Consider the following 17372-nt stretch of genomic DNA (forward strand, 5'->3'; position numbering starts at 1 on the left):
ATTCTCTAAAGATTTCAACGGATCCAGAATTACCTGGATTCTTTGAATATAGGGTATGGTCCTTGTATTTATCCTTGATCTCCTTCGTGGTTAGCTCAATCCGTTTTTCAGTACCAAATTTTCTGAGCTTTTCCAACATATTATACTTTATCATCAAACTTTCAATGATTAAGGTCATTTACGGTTGTCTACGGTTTCTGCTGCTTCATTCAATTTTTTTTTTCAACATTCAGAGTTTTGATTTGTAGACTGAGTGCTTTTCAGAATTTCAGAATGAAAGATCATAATTCTAAGAGATAAATGATATACGTATACATATAACTGTTGATATAGAAACACTGCGAGATTCGAAATACTGATTGTTGATTCTCGGTAATTGGTATGGCAATTATCGTTACAAGGTGCGGATGAGTTCATGATAAGACTTCACTAGATAAATATAGTGATCTGTTGGAGAGATTTAAGCCAAGGAGCAACGAGGTTGCTGGTACGTCTTCTAGTAACATGGTGGAATATAAAAGGTTTTCCAGTAACAATAAAAGATCACGCATATATATATATATATATATATATATATATATATATATATATATATATATATATATATATATATATATATCAAGGTTATAATAAGGTTGCTTCGAACGAAAAATCAAAGTTGACTTGTTGGAGCTGTGACAAAATTAACTAATTTGGAAAGAGATTGCAAAGTTATTTTCGATAATATTAACGCTAAAGGAATTAGTACAGCTATGCGTTAAACGTTTACAAAGTTTTCGAGAGTTTTCAGGTGCATAACTATATGCATCAATCTTTTCTTCCGTAGATGAAATGCGATTGGTTCATCCTCTCGATTGAGATGTTTTCAAGAGTCATGAAAGGTTTGAACGCAGATTGTAATCGTCAGGATACAAATGAGGTTTAAGATGAAATCAAGTGGCAAACTTGAAGAAATGTTTAGTTTCATATGTTATAATCAATATTTTAATTCATTTTAATTGTCCAATGTCATTAGTCCACAGTCGATAGTCCACAGTTAACAGTCCAATAATTCATATATAGTTTAATATATAATATTCAAATTAATTAACATATCGTGACCCGTGTACATGTCTCAGACTCGATCACAACTCAAAGTATATATGTTATTGTAGAATCAACCTCAACCCTGTATAGAGAACTCGATCATTACTGCATATAGAGTGTCTATGGTTATTCCAAATAATATATATATATGCGTCGATATGATATGTCAAAAACTTGTATACATGTCCCGATATTTAAAGTGCGTAAAATAAATACAGAAATTAAATGACGATAAATAAAATGCGTAAAGTAAATAACAGAAATTAAATGACGATAAATAAAATTGCGATAATTAAATTGCGATAAATAAAATGTAATCAGTTAGATAGGAACAGTTAGCTAGGATTTTGTTAGCGTGGATTCTTAACAAAATTTCTCATAGTTAATTTGTTTGTTTCTAATAAATTTTATTTTGTCCAACGTTTTCTTCATTATGCCACTTGTTGGATTCTGATAGATCAAAATCCAAGTATGAAATTGAATGAAAATGGTTATTCTGTGGTGATCGGATACATATATCGGTAGATGTAAGTAGAATAATAAATGACTGTTGAATCAGATTCGAAGAATGTACAGTGTAACTTATTAATGTGAAATTTAAATATTCCTCGGGTATTACCTACCCGTTAAAATATTTTCACCATTATCAGTTTGTACAAAAGAATTTTAATTACAATCTTTATGAAAATATACTTACATATATATTTTCTTCAGATGTAATCATGAATTTAATGGGTCAATATGATATTAGACTCATTTGATTTACCGTTAGAATAAGAATATATAATCTCTAAAACATTAGAGATTACATAATCGCCATGTCGAACGAAGATAAATGAGGTAGAACAATAGGTAGAACGATGTTTATACTCGAGGTGCAGAATGAGATGTTGAGGTATGGATTGTTGATGGTACTGGTGCTGTTACTGATGGTACTGTTGATGACGGTGATGTTGTTGAAGCTGGTAAATTTTGCACCATATTCTCCAATTTGATTATTCGAGCGCGAAGTTCGTTGACTTCTTATATTATTCTGGGATGATTGTCGGTCGGAACGAGCGAATGAATAAGGTTTAGAATTGTGGATAGAATATAATTGTGATGAGATACTCTGGAAATGAGAGAAAATAGTGTCTCGAACAGGTTCACCGGTAAGTGCTTCAGGTTCATCGTCAAGAGGGTAATTTGGTTGGTGGAAAGGATCGCCTTCTTCGCGTCTCCATTGATTAAGTCGACTACGAACCCATCAGATGAATTGAGGATGGATGATTGGTTGATTCATTCTGGTGACGCTGCTTTGGAGCTTAGGTGAATATCTGTGTCGGAATAACTGTCAGAATCTGAGGAATTCGAACTGGTTGAGGGATTCATCTCGTACGATTAAATGAAGTATTTTCTATATGAATTAGATTATAGGATGTAGATTAGTACCCTGCAATACATAATTTACATATGCATATATAATACTAAAATCCCATAAGCTATAGAGGAATCTACGGAAGCTGTCAGGCAAAGGTAACAATAACAGATACGCTATGATATGAATTTATCTATACACTGTCTATGCAATAGAGGCAGTAAGACGTGTCTTAGACTTTAAGGATGATAAGCAAATAATTCTTGACATGAAATGATAAGCAAAACTTTTGACATGCAGACACGGTCGAAGTCCAGAGTCACTAATGCATCCTAATGAGTTATCAGTTAGAGACACTAATGTAGACCTGGTTCGCTAAGACCACCGCTCTGATACCAACTGTAGATACAGTTGGGGACAACCACCATCCCACCTAGTGCCTTCCCAGCTAACCGCCTGGTGACCACTGAGTGTACCTCAGATACTGATTTTAGGGCCTGCCTCTCGGCTACTGCCAACCCTCGTAAGGGATCACAAGGAGTAAGAGCCAATGCTTCGTCATAGGTAACACTGTGAGAACCCCCTTTACGACTAACCCGCCACACATGGACGGCGTTATACCAGCTCTGATTCCAACTGTAGAGACCCGTCCTAATCCATCCGAATGAAGTCCATATCGATTATAAACGATTCACAACAGTTGATTACATCGCAAGGTACTTGACCTCTATATGATACATTTTACAAGCATTGCATTCGTTTTTAAAAAGACAATCTTTCATTTACATCGAAAGTTGATGGCATGCATACCATTTCATAATATATCTAACTATAATTGACTTAATAATAATCTTGATGAATGCAATGACTCGAATGCAACGTCTTTTGAAATATGTCATGAATGACTCCAAGTAATATCTCTAAGATGAGCAAATGCACAGCGAAAGATTGGTGAGTTCATTAGTTTAACATAAATAATTATTTCCATCATTTTAATAGACCACAAGAATTTCATTTCCAGTTCTCATAAATATACGTCCCATGCATAGAGACAAAAATATCATTCATATGGTGAACACCTGGTAACCGACATTAACAAGATGCATATAAGAATATCTCCTATCATTCCGGGAAATCCTTCAGACATGATAAAAACGAATTCGAAGTACTAAAGCATCCGGTACTTTGGATGAGGTTTGTTAGGCCCAATAGATCTATCTTTAGGATTCGCGTCAATTAGTAGATCAGTTTACTAATTCTTAGGTTACCAAGCAAGAGGGGCATATTCGGCTTCGATCATTCACCCATATAATGTAGTTTCAATTACTTGTGTCTATTTCATAAAACATTTATAAAAATTGCGCATGTATTCTCAGCCCAAAAATATAATGGGTAAAAAGGTAAATGAAACTCACCTATTGTATTTTGTAGTAAAAATACATATGGCGACATTGAATAACTGAACAATGCAGGGTTGGCCTCGGATTCACGAACCTATATTATTCGTATATATATTAAAACACATACTCGTATTCGAACAAGCTTTTATATATTATTATATTTGATATGATTTTTATATCAATAACTTAGATATTTTATTATTTAACTAAATAACTCCATTTTATGTATAAAAATATTAATATAGTTAAGTTATATATATTAAATATCTTTTTATATGAAGATCATTTGTTTGTGAAGTTAATAACTTTGATATAATTTTAATAATAATAATAATGATACTATATAATAATAATGATAAAAGTTGTAATAATAATATTGTTAATAAGGATAATGATATTAATAATGATAATAATACTTAGTATTAATAGCCATAATTAATAATAACAATAATAATATCAACAATAATAATAATAATAATATAAATTTTAAAAATAGCAATTACCTTTAAAAATCCTTTTAAAAAAAACTGCCCAACGCAGGGCTCGAACCCAAGACCTCTCGTTCACCCACTAAATGCCCAACCGTTCCTCTGATTCTTATTATCTGTTTAAACTCCTAACTAAAACTATATATCCCATATATCTTCATCCTAGTCTCATAATTCCCAGCCCAATCCAAACAACTAAATGGCAGCCCAACAGCAATATCAAAAGCCCAATCATAATCATAACATGGGAACTTCGGCCCAAATGAAATCAAACGCCTAAACTGAATTCGGTTCTTTTTTTTTCCGCTGAAAATATAAAACAAGTGGAGATTGAGTGGGGTTTTGCCTAATAAATAAAATATACAAAAAGCAAGTTGAAGCAGCAAGTAACTACTCCATCATCTTTATTGCAAAAGCTAAACAATAAAATAAATAAATAAACGGCTGCTGTATATTTGTGGTTGAACTGAAGAGAAAAAAAAATAAATAATTCGATGGCCAAGGATTGATAGTTGTGGCGGTGAAGAAAAAAAAATAATTTTTTTTTGTGAAGGTGACTTTCGAATATTGGTGAAAGGTGATGTATGTTTTCGGTGATGACGAGGTGTTGAATGTGGTTATGGTTCGATGGCTATGGCATGAAGTGGCGATATAGTTGTGGTGCTCTATATTGTTCATGGAAGATGAAGTGATGATAGTGGTGGCGATTTGGGTTTATCATTCATTTGTAAACGTGTATATGTATTGTCGATTAATAGCAAACAAAATGTAGCAACGATTATAGTAACAATTATGGTGATGTTTTGGGCGATTGAAGAGGGTAGTGAAAGGTGGTGGTTTAGGTGTTTGAGGGTGGCGGTTTATGGTTTTGTGGTATTGGTGCATAGTGGCCGATGGTTTCTCAAATATGTCTCCATAAATCTAGTATATAAAATAGGATATATATAGATATATGGAATCAGTAAATGATAAGAGTAAAATTTATGTAATAATAAAATAATGATTATAATAATTAGAGAAGAAAACATGTGATTTGTTGTCTGTATTGGTGTCGATTCAAATAATAGAAAACAAGTGGGTTGATTACCTATGTATGTTTATCTATGCATTTCATTTATTATAATATAACTTAATAATTAATATTAATAATAATTATTATAATATAAGTAATTTAATAAAACATGTCAATCACTAGCCGCCCTTGAATTATTAATTTGGATGTCATTTACGGACTGGATTTCGTACTCCGCTGTTAATTAATAGCGGATAAAAGTACTCAGAAAAATCCAAAATTTTTACAGTAATTATCTATATTTATTACAGTTATTATGGTATAAAATTTGGTCACTAACAATTTAATAAAAATTACAGTAATTATTCACTCCCAACCCTAAGTAAAATATAAAAAGTTTTAAAATTCAATAAATAGTTCCTAAATATATTTTTTAGTAAGCCTATAACTTATAAAAACTCATTTTCGGATCACCGTTTAATTTAAAATCACATAAATTCTTTTTTTTAACTCGTTTGTTATTGATCGAATAACATTTGAGCATTATCGTCGTTTACTAAATAACTTCGAATTCACAAAATATATTTACTATACTTTTTATGTACATATATAGATTTATTTTATATAACAAATTTTATTATCACTTTTATTATTTTATAATTTAAATCATATATTAAATCAACTGTATTTCAAAGTATTATATATATTTATATATTTAAATATATATGTCTTTATTTATTTATATGTAATGGTTCGTGAATCATCAGAAATGGTCGACGTTAAACTTGATTGTATGAAAATAGTTCAAAATTTTGAGACTCAACAATACAGACTTTGCTTATCGTGTCGAAATCATATGAAGATTAAGTTTAAATTTGATCGAACATTCCCGGGTCATCACATATTACCTACCCGTTAAAAAAAAATTTCACAAGTAATATTTTGTACAAAAGAATTTTTATTACAGTCTTTATGAAAATATATGTATGTATATTTTCTTCAGATGTAATATGAATTTAATGAGTTAATATTATATTAATCTCATTTGGTTTACGGTTGGAACTAGAAATGAATAATCCCTAAAACTTTAGAGATTACATAATCGTTGCGGAATATTTCTTCAACGTAAATGAAATAATGAATTAATACTTCATCACTCATTATTGTTGGTATCCCTCAGTGCCTGTGGTGCGTATGATGTTGATGCTCGTAATGCGGCTTGCGATGTTGAGGCTTGTGATGTTGTTGGTACTGCTGCTGGTGGTGCTGGTAGTGGTTTGATGTGAGTATAGATGATGAGAATTTATTTTGTTTTGTATTGTGAAAGAAGATGTATAAAGTTTCTTGAATAAAAAGAGAGGTCAAGAGCTTTATAAAGGGAATGAAATGATGTAGGTACACTTGCTAATGAAGTTTTGCTTTTCATGACAATAATTTTTTTTTTAACTAAATAATTCACCATGCAAAATACGGAGTAAAGGTCGGATAGCCTCAATAATATTAGTAATATTATACTCGTTGGGGCATATTCTGGAAAGGAGAGAGAAAATGGTGTTACGAACGGGTTCGCCGGTAAGTGCCTCATGTTCTTCACCAAGAGGGCAATGTGGTGGATGGAAGAGATCACCTTCTTCTTGTCTCCAATGATTAAGTAGACTACGAACCTATCCCCAATTCATCCAAAATAGATGATGGCTAATTGGTTGATCCATTCCGGTCACACTGCTTTCGGAGCTCGAGTGAAACTCCATATCGGAATTCGAGGGACTTGAACTAGTGGAGTATTCCATTTCGTACGATTGAATAAAGGATTTTTCGATATGAAATGATTTCCGGATATTGGATGGTATTCTAATTACATAGAATATATATATATAGAGCAAAAGATTTCATAGATTACGGAGGAATTTACAGAATATGTTAGGCAAAGTTTACAGTAACAGATACGCTAAGATATGAATTAGCAGATACGCTAAGATATAAATTTCGTCTATACACTATTCATGTAATCAATGCAGTAAGATGTGTCTAGACTAAGAATGATAAGCAGGTAATTTTCTAAGGGTGATAAGTAGATGATTTCCAACTAGAAATGATAAGCAAAACTTTGGACATGTAGTTAAGGTCGAAGTCGAGACTCACTAATGCATCTTAATAACTATTCGTTAGACACACTAATGCAAGACATGGTTCGCTAAGACCACCGCTCTGATACCAACTGAAACGACCCGTCCATATTACTATAAACGTAGTACGTTCTCATTGGTCCCATAGCGAGGTATTTGACCTCTATATGATACGTTTTAGAAAATATTGCATTCGTTTCATAAAAAGCACATAATTATTATACATAATGCATGTTTTAAACAAGTGGGCGATTATTTAAGAAATAATCCCCAAAATACATCGATTTCCAAATACTACACACGTGATGTAGCAGTCGAATATAATATATGACAATGGTTTTATTGAATGCAACACTTTATTTAAATAAAAGTATGAGATTCCATGCACAACTTGCTCAGATAATGCAACAGCGGAAGACTTTCTATCATACCTGAGAATAAACATGCATAAACAGTCAACACAAAGGTTGGTGAGATATATAGGTTTATCATTGATATAAATATAGACCACAAGATTTCATAGTTATAAATATATGCACACTCGCAAGTGTATAAAAGTATTTTATAAGTTGTTGAGCGCTTCGGTAACCATACTTAACCATTAATGTGACATATTCCCTTTATTATGAAATCACCCTACACTGTACCAAGTGTAGTAAAAACGAAGTACTATGCAACCGTTTATGATACTAGAGCGACTAGCCCGATTGGGGTTGTCAAACCCGATAGATCTATCAATAGGATTCGCGCTTACATGTTCTTACAACATGTAAATATTAGCTACCAAGCTATTAGGGAAGATATGCAAGGTGGTTCAACTCAACGTAGAATATATTTTTAGTACTTGTGTCCAGAGCGTAAAACATAAAATGCATGTATTCTCATCCCAAAAATATTTTTAGAGTTTAAAAATGGGACTATATACTCACAGTAGTAAAAGTATATTAATAATAAGTTTTCAACTTATTAAAAATATGACCGTCGTCCTTGGATTCACGAACCTATAACAATAATAACGATTCAGATAATAATACGACATATGAATAAAATAAAGCAAGTTCATAGAATACTTATATAATAATTTTTAACATTTTATGTTAGTAGTCCATTGTTAGTAGTCCAAAATAGTCCGAAAAGTCCAACAGTCCAATAATCGGTATATATATATATATATATATATATATATATATATATAATCTTAGAATTACCCCACGACGTATTGTATATGTATTGTCTTTGCATCAACCCAGAGACGTATTGTATACGTATTGTCTTAAAATTAACTAAGACGTATTGTGTATGTATTGTCTTAGGATTTATCAAAACGTATTGTATACTTATTGTGTTAGGACGTACCAAGAATATTATTATACATATATACAATCACATAATTAACCAAGATTATAATATTTTGTTATACTACTGATAATATGTCCAAATATATATAGGATATAGGAAAAGTTAACAAGGATATGGTTAATATAGTTTTTATAATATAAATTTCGTCCATACAACGTTAATTTTAGCAGATTTTGTTTTGCTCGCTAAATATTCATTACAACTCCGTTTAAAGTGAATCAAATTGCTATGGATTCATTAAGAAGTAAATTTACAAAACCAATTCGAAAAGTTCATCCCAAGTAGTAATTTTTAGAGCTTTACCCTCTTTTTGTGTCGGTGGACAGATTTGGAAAAATCCCGGCATCCACCAAATATTTGATTTTTGATAAAATACTTACACTTTGTCTAAAATCATGAAAAAAATACTGGAAGTCTTATTTACATATATTAACATATTTATAAAGTCTTAGCCTCGAACTCAAAGTCTAAGATAGGTTTTTAATTCCCAACCCAAAACAGCCCGCTTTTTACTGAATGGATATTAAAGGATATATGTTAAGTTTCAATGTGTTCTTCATATGTACAAGTTATAAGTTCTTATATTAACTTAATAAAACATCATAATACATATAAATAAGTGTTAATAGAGTTAATTTAGAAATATTAGATTAGTTTTTCAAACAAGCTAGGTGTTCACCAAAACAAGTTCTAGTTTTTACAAGTTTTATAAGTGTAATAAGATATCAACTATACAAGGAATTGAACAAGGATTTTGAGAAGTATTTTACCTTGATTATGAAGAGGAAAGTTGCTGAGATTAAAGTATGATATGAGAGCATTTAAGTGTGTGTTTTTAGTTTAAGAAAATGTGGACTAAAAATGAGTTAAAATGGTCCTTATTTATATGCTTATAATTTTGACTTTTAGTGAAAATATCTAAGATAAGTTAAAATGTATTAAGTCATGGATAACATATTAACTTGATTAGGTCATGGATGACATATTACACAAATAATTGAAGATTTCTATTGGTATATACCAAAAGTAAATACTTCTAGAAGCTGTGTATAATACGGGTAAAAATGCCGTATTAAATGCGAGTAGAAATCTTGAGGAAATTGAACGAAAATACGAGTATAGCTATCCTTTATATGTATTGGTATATTATAAAGTGTATTCAATACTTGTAAGGATGTATTTACACTCGTAATACATTATATGTAAATACATTTTAACATAAGTTAATTACGTCGTTTAAATAGTAATATATATATTGTTTGAAAACTCTTTAAATTAGTAGTATGAAAATATATATATAATAATTTGTTAATATACTTAATGAGATATTTAATTATCATATTTTTAAGTTAAATATATATAAATCCATATATATACACAATAATTAAACAATTAAATCAAGTTATGACGTTCGTGAATCGTCGGAATAAAAGGGTGACCAAACGCTTGTGTAAAACTCTTTCCGGAGGTTCAAGATTTATTAAAATTCATTGCTTATCAAGTCGGAATTATATAAAGATTAAGTTTAAATTTGGTCAGAAATTTTCGGGTCGTCACTGTTTTTCTAAACAAGATGCTCTAAGAATCATACAAAGTCTAAGAATAGGTATTTGATCTTTTGGACGTATTTACTTGACCACATTTGACTTTGGGATGTTTTAAAAGTGAAATTGGAGTACATCAGGTAAACTGTCGAGTTTGAGTGCAGTTTGTCGCGTTCTGGTGTGTCGCCTTCCGTGACAAACATGGTTGAAACGCGACAACTTCTGATACTTGATTTCTGCCACTTTTGTCGCGTTTCAGTGTTGTTTATCGCGTCCTGGTGTCGCGAAATGCGACGAAGTGTCACGAAACGCGACAAATGTCGCTGTAATGTCAATTTTAGCCATTTTAAATGGCATCTTTGGGGGTGTATTGGTCTTTTCACTTGTGCCCGCTTTTGGGGACTTAAAGGTTGATCCAAGCTTATCCCTAGCACTTTAAACACTCTTTCACCTTCACCAATTATTTCTAGAGAGAGAGAGTTGGAGATTTAGTGAGAGAAAGCTCATTTTGGGGAAGAAGAAGAAGGAATCTTTCCTAAGCCCGAGGTTTAAAGTTGTTCCTTACGTCTCTAGCCACGTCGTGATAGTATTGGTAAGTCTTAACTCTATGTTTTGAGTTTTAATTGGTTTATGGCTAGGGTTTTGTTTACTTGAGACTTGTATGACCCATTTGGGGGTTAAATGGGTGAATTTGGGTTATATTGATGAAAGGAAACCCTAATAGCTATAATCTAGGGTTTGGTCATATGAATTGAGGTTGTAAGTGCTAAATGGTGTTGTTAGTCACTAACACACTTGTTAAATGATGAAAGACACCACTCATTGGTTTGATTGACATGTGGATTAGTCACGGTGTTCAAGGCGCCACATTGTCATGGGAGTGGGATTGTCGCGGTGTTCAAGACACCACTCATGGGTTTGATTGACATGTAAGATAGTCGCGGTGTTCAAGACACCACATTGTCATGGGGGAGAGATAGTCACGGTGTTCAAGACATCACCCGGGGGATTATTGATTACGCGGTGTTAAGTAACACTAATGGATGTTATGAACTCCGACGGTCTTTCATGTATCGTTCCCTTGTTCGATTGGTTAACCATGGTTGTGTGAATTTGTAATTAGCATATTAAATTGTGAACTATATGCTATTGTTGTTGCTAGCTTATTGTGAGTTGCAGATAGTAGTTTATGCATGATGTTTGCATGGTTGTTGAATTACTAGCTTGTATGCGGTATTGTGTAAGTAATTGCAAGTAAGTATGTTATATATGCACATGTATAATTATTGCATTCACTAAACGTTAGCTTACCCCTCTCGTTGTTTATCATTTTAGATACAGGTGCGGACAAAGGGAAGGGGGTTGTTGGATACTAGTTCCCCATGTTGGATTCTTGTTGAAGTTTTGAAGTCGACCTAGCGTTTTGGGTAGTTTAGCCCCAAACCATGCTCGGGTGTAGTTTGGATTAAAACTATCATTTTAATGGGTCGAACTTGTATTACGTTGTTTAAGGGCCTTTGTGCCTTATTTGTAAACATTAAACTCGTGACATTGTTTTAATGGTTTGTATGGGATGGTTTACACCTTTTGTATGGAGCGTAAATGTCTTAATTACAAAAAATAAAAATAAAAAATAAATAAAAAATAAAAAATTACTCGCGTTAAATACGGGTTGGGTTGTTTCAAACGAAAAGGAAGCTGAACAATCAAAAGTATAATTTTACTAACACGATTTAATAAAACTCATGTTGATAGAGGAAAAAAGAGGTTTAACAATCAAAAAAGAAAACGGAATAGCGCCAGCAGCAATATGCAGTGGAATCTCTTTGTCACAGCATCAACAACTCTTTTGTAAACCTCTACTAGAAGTACCATATAAGTGTAGTCAATGGATTTGTATGCTAATGTAGTCAACTTATGTAGCAACAAACTAAAACATACTTAGGCCCCGTTTGTTTAGAACTTAATGGACTTAATGATATAAAATTGAATAAGTCGTATGGTGTTTGTTTTTAACTTAATGAAAATATAATGTCTTAATAATTCAAGTCATGAAAATATGAATTTTCATATTTGTCCTTACTCTTTTAAAATTGCTAACATAACTATCTATAACTTTCGTATGTACAAGGTTAAATTTGTAATTTTTATTATTCAGTTAGTATTCAGCACATAAAACAAACAACACCTATTTTTTTCATCACTTATTCCTCACAGACGTTATAAATTCATTCAAACAACAGAACTAAATAAAAATAAAAAACAAACGGAGCCTTATGTAGTTAAGTTCCAGCACAATTTATCTATTATGTTACTAGTTATGCTTATCCAATAACAATGAAATTAACGCGGCGAAGCGTGTGCACCTATCTCTTGTTACACTCAATGAGAAATAGAAAGTGGTTGACAAATTGTAGAATGTAGATCAGTAACTAAAATTTCTTGATAAAATTTTAAATTCAGCAACATTTCTTAAAACCCATTTGAAATTTGTTGAATCCCAGCCAAATTTATCCTCACTCTCGTCTATCATGACTCAAAGTTTTACCCTAATTTGTGTTTTCTTACTGTAATTAGTAACCCTAAATATATGTATCTCCGCAATTACAGCTTCAATTCGCTGTTTGATCATAGGTACAATGTGGGAGATACGGTACCTTTGTTTGTTAACATAATTGGTCCCCTGAATAATCTCAGGTTAGTAATTTGTATTTTTCATTTTAGTTTTGTTTTCCAGTTTGATTATATATATAAAAAACATTTTTATACGAAAGATTTATTGTTTTTAGTGCAAGTTGATGAGTTTTGTGCTATGAAAAATTGTTATAGGTCAAAAAAGGAAAAAAAAATTGTATTGCCAATATAGAAATTTGGGGCGATCTAGATTTAGGGACTTCAATTGTTTAACAATATTTTGTTGTTTCTGAAGATATTATTATATTTTTAATTTGTGTTGCTAATGCAGCAAGGAATTATAGTTATATATTTAGCTTGTTAAGAATATTAGACCAGAAAGATTATGGACATAACAAATTAAACGAAATCGACTTCAGTTTTGATGATTGTGTGACATAAATTATTATATCTTTGTATGAAGGAAGAATCTTCATTATTAAAAGTGTGATAAAATATGTTCTGCCTTTCATTGATATTGTGAATCATATATATACATAATACATCGAATAATGCCTTTGGCAACAAGTCAATAACAAACTATGTACTATTCTAGGAGATAATTATGGACATGATACAGGAGTATATATTCCTAAAATATAAATAACAAACTATGTTGACCCGTGTTGACTGTGGTCTCTATTACTCCCCCGCAGTCGAAACGATCGGTGGGTGAATGCAAAAACTGGATCGAAAACCGTTGAACAATAGCCTCGGTAAACCCTTGGTAAAAATGTCAGCTATTTGATATCGCGTAGGCACATGTAACACACGAACTCGACCTTTGGCAACTTTTTCTCGAACGAAATGGATGTCCAACTCAATGTGTTTTGTCCGCTGATGTTGAGCAGGTTTGCTAGACAAATAAATGGCACTTACATTATCGCAAAAAACAAGCGTTACTTTCGTAACCACGCTGTTGAGTTCCAACAATAGATTCCTTAACCAACATGCCTCAGCTACTACATTTGCAACCCCTCTATACTCCGCTTCGGCACTCGAGCGAGATACAATGGCATGGCATTTTGAAGACCATGATATCAAATTATCACCAAGATAGACGCAATAACCAGAGGTGGATCGTCGTGTATCCGGACAACCAGCCCAGTCAGCATCAGTAAAATAAACAAGCTCACGATTACGTGAAGGAGTGATATGCAAACCCATTGACAATGTACCCTGCATATAACTAATAATGCATTTTAACGCAAGCATGTGAGCCATATGAGGCGAATGCATGTGCAAGCATATCTGTTGAATGGCATATGAAATGTCCGGTCTAGTAAATGTGAGATATTGGAGGGCGCCGGCCAAACTGCGATAAAGTGTTGGATTTGGATATGGTTCATCTATCGTAGAGCTTTGTTTTCCGTGAGTATCTACGGGAGTTGCAGCTGGATTACAAGATACAAAGATACCATTCCTGCTCTCTCAATGATGTCCATGGCATAAGCACGTTGACTTAAAAATTAATCCCCCATTGTTGCGCGTGATGGAGACTCCCAAAAATGAGCTAAGAGTTCCTAAGTCCTTCATAGAAAATTCCTCAGCGAGTAAGCGCATAAGGGTCAGGCGCAATAAATGTGAGGAGGTCACAAGAATGAATCGTCAACGTAAAGAAGTAAGTAAGCATAGTTTTCTAATATACAGAATACATCGAATAATGTCGTTGGCAATAAGTCAATAACAAACTATGTACTATTCTAGGAGCTAACTATGGACATGATACAGGAGTATATATTCCTAAAATATAAATAACAAACTATGTTGACCTGTGTTGACTGTTGACTCTATTAATTATAAAGCTGAAGCTTGATTAGTATGACTTGCATAGTTGGTTCATGTAGTCAGTTTTTGAATTTATGGTCCATCGTTTTGCAGTCCATTTCTTTCTGATTTTTGTCTTTTGCGTAAGATATCCATAATTAGTAGTGACATGAAATGGTAGAAAACTAAAAACGGTTTTAAAAATTAGGCTTTATTGCATTAAAAACTGAATCCTACTAGCATTATTGAACTCAATTTACATTCAAATTTTTTAGCTAATGTTGTTCTCTAAAGATTGTTGGCTTGATTTTTGTTGCAGTGAAACGTACAGCTATTATGATTTGCCATTCTGCCGTCCAGGTTAGCATATGCAATTATTTTTAGGCGAGATTATTTTAAATCTTTTGTTTCCATACATGTCATATGTTATCTGATATAGTAACGCTCGTTGTCACACTACAACAAATTTTTACGCTCGTTGTCACACTACAACAAATTTTTTTTTTATTCAATCGATTTTTTCTTAATTGTTATGTAGGTAAAGTGAGCCCAAAGAAAGAAACACTAGGGGAAGTTTTAAACGAAGATTGACGGACACCTTATACGATTTCAAGTTTCGTAAAGATAGAGTTGACCGAATGTTGTGTCATAAAAACCTCAAAAAAGATGACATAACAAAATTTATAAAAGCTATCAGTAACGTTTTTTTACTTCCAAATGTATTACGACGATCTTCCGTTATGTGGATTAATTGGAAAAACGGAAGATGAGAGCTTCAAAGGTGATGGGTCGAGACCCACATATTACATATTCAAACACTGTGACAACCCAGAAATTTCTGACGAAATTTAAACTTGATCTTTATATGTTTCCGACACGATAAGCAAGGTCTGTAATGTTGAAATCTCAAAAACTTTGAACTGTGTTCATGTAATCAATTACCCTTTGATTGTGCTCGACGATTCACGAACATTTATGTGTATATAGATATATATATAATATAGTTATATTAATTGAAAACGTTAACAAAGTATTAGATGTATAATACTTTACATAAACGTATTTGTTTCAATATATGTTTAATATATTTATTGACGGAATTAAAAGATAATATTAAATGATTGAATTATCAGATACATTGTAATATGATTACGAGTCTATGTTATGAGGTCCACTGTGATTTAAGAAATCTATTCTTTTTGACAACATTCAGAAAATGGTAAAGTGATTTATAAGTAAGAACAAATGTGTCAATTAACGGGAACTAGACAAGGGTTAGTGGAAATTCCTGATTAATTTCCAATTCATGTTTTATAATATTTTCCTCGTGACCTTGATAAGATAACTATGTTAACTCTCATTTTATTTAATGTGAAAGTAAGAACGTAGAGTGTAAATAACTTAGAAGTTAGATATTGATAAGTTAAGTAACTCGACATTTTTCATTAAGATGATTTCATACGTTTATTTAACCTTTGAACTTTATCTCATGCTTCACCAACAGACTGTAATTTAAAAACTTGAAACCTATTATGAATATATATATAATTCTATTTTTCTAAAACGTTTTATGATATAACGATTTCCATTATTTTAACTTTTTAAAAAAATGATTCTTAAATATATTTAGTTTTGAAAAACAAAATTATCATATTTATTTGATTTAGTTCCAAATGTACAAAAACGTTTTCAGTTTAAAAAGAACTTTATTATTAAAACGTATATAACTGTTATAAATATCTAGAACCACTTTTGACAACTCATTTCTTAACCATTATGATAAAGATAACGATATTTATATATTATTTTATTAAATATATATAACGATTTAAATTAATATTATATATATTTATACTTGTATTATATGTACATAGTTTTATACTTTTACTATACTTTAACTTTATCTTTTACTTTAATTTTACTTTACTTTAACTTTAATAATTCACTTTAATAATTTATACTTTAATAATTCACTTTAATAATTCATACTTTAATAATTCACTTTAATAAATTATACTTTAATAATTCACTTTAATAATTCATACTTTAATAATTCAAAAATCTATTATAAATAGAATTCAATAGGTTTCATTATTTCATAGAAACTTGAAAATATATTTCTCTAAACTCTCTCAATCGAGTTATGTTCAGGCGATTTCCAAATAAGTTTTCAAACGGGATAGAGCTAAGGAAATTATGGGTTATAGCTATGGAGGTTATGGGTATTGTTCGAGGGTATTGCTCGTGAGGTCAACCTAACTTTTATCATTTTCGTTGCGTCTACGTACTTTCCTGCAATATTGAATCACAATATTGATACGTGAGCATTCATATTTTAACTTTTATATATTATTAGTGTATCCCTGACTAGTGCTCGAGTAGATAGGATTATACATGCTTGTATGTTTATTATTGTCATTAGATAGGTTATGTTGAATCCTGATTTAGATACATATGCTACTGAGATAAGGTATATGATATGCATGTCGTTGGAAAGCTGGTGAAAAATTAATAACTTTTCATTTAGAACTCGTGTGATTTCGATGAACGGATTAAAAGA

The 17372-nt window shown here is 31.6% G+C and overlaps 1 pseudogene; it reads left to right on the forward strand.

Annotated features, from left to right (window-relative positions):
- Positions 1–12962: 12962 nt before the first annotated feature.
- The window catches only part of LOC139841964 (transmembrane 9 superfamily member 5-like), a 41947-nt pseudogene continuing 37537 nt past the window's right edge, over positions 12963–17372 (forward strand).

This window comes from Rutidosis leptorrhynchoides, chromosome 4 (assembly GCF_046630445.1).
Source record: "Rutidosis leptorrhynchoides isolate AG116_Rl617_1_P2 chromosome 4, CSIRO_AGI_Rlap_v1, whole genome shotgun sequence".
Taxonomy (NCBI): Eukaryota; Viridiplantae; Streptophyta; class Magnoliopsida; order Asterales; family Asteraceae; genus Rutidosis; species Rutidosis leptorrhynchoides.